The sequence below is a fragment of the Penaeus monodon genome, chromosome 23, assembly GCF_015228065.2.
Source record: "Penaeus monodon isolate SGIC_2016 chromosome 23, NSTDA_Pmon_1, whole genome shotgun sequence".
NCBI lineage: Eukaryota > Metazoa > Arthropoda > Malacostraca > Decapoda > Penaeidae > Penaeus > Penaeus monodon.
The window spans coordinates 41,332,286-41,333,191 of NC_051408.1; positions in this window are offsets into that span (position 1 = coordinate 41,332,286).

A 906-nucleotide genomic window follows, 5' to 3' on the forward strand; every position below is an offset into this window, starting at 1 on the left:
CCCTTCCCGAATAAAGCTTAAAAAAAATCACTGTCACAAACAAACAGCATTTAAACTTTTAAGTTTTTGTTTTCACATTTGCTGCCTCTTTTACTTTTTCCATCTGATCATGTAATTTTCACCGTTTTATCATTTTTTAAAACACACCCATGAAAAACTAAAAATTATTGCTTAACAAAACGGATAGCAGATCTAACTATAACTTTCCTTCATTTCCCTACCACATATTCTAAATCCCATTACCTTTTTCTAAATACGTTACTTCAGAATAAACGAAGACTAAAAAAGTAAGATAAAAATAAATATAACATTCTTATCTTTAGAAATATGAAAATATAAATAAAAAAAAATCTTTAAAAGAAAAAAAATTTTTTGTTATATTTCTAGGGAAATTTTTTAGTTGACTAAAAACTAAGAATATCGAAAAAGTTAAATACCTACATTGTTAATGTCCGACACTTCTCGATTTTTTAAAGTTAATAAATTGAAAGATTTTTGACATAGAGTTTAAATGACTGACCATGGTGACTGTTAACTTTCTGAACACCGATATGAAAAAGGGGACATACGCTCCCCGACTGTCTCTGTCAAAAAATATTAAGCGGAGTGAATTTTAGTAGAGTGAATGGTGTTCCCATATACCCCCCCCCCCCCCCCTAAGATCCCTAACCGCAAAGGGGAAACACCAAAAGCAACATTGAAAAAACACACTAAACGGGTCAGGAAACCCCCCGGGAACCGCTTTCCCCTCCCTCAGCACGGAAACCCCAGCAAACTCCGTCTCCTCTCTTCTCTCTTCCTCCCCCGTTCCAGCCGAAGGGGGAACAAGACTGCCCATGTCTTTGAAAAATTTTAAAGGGCAAAGGGTCAGAATAATGTATAATTTAGTATGTAACACACAAAACC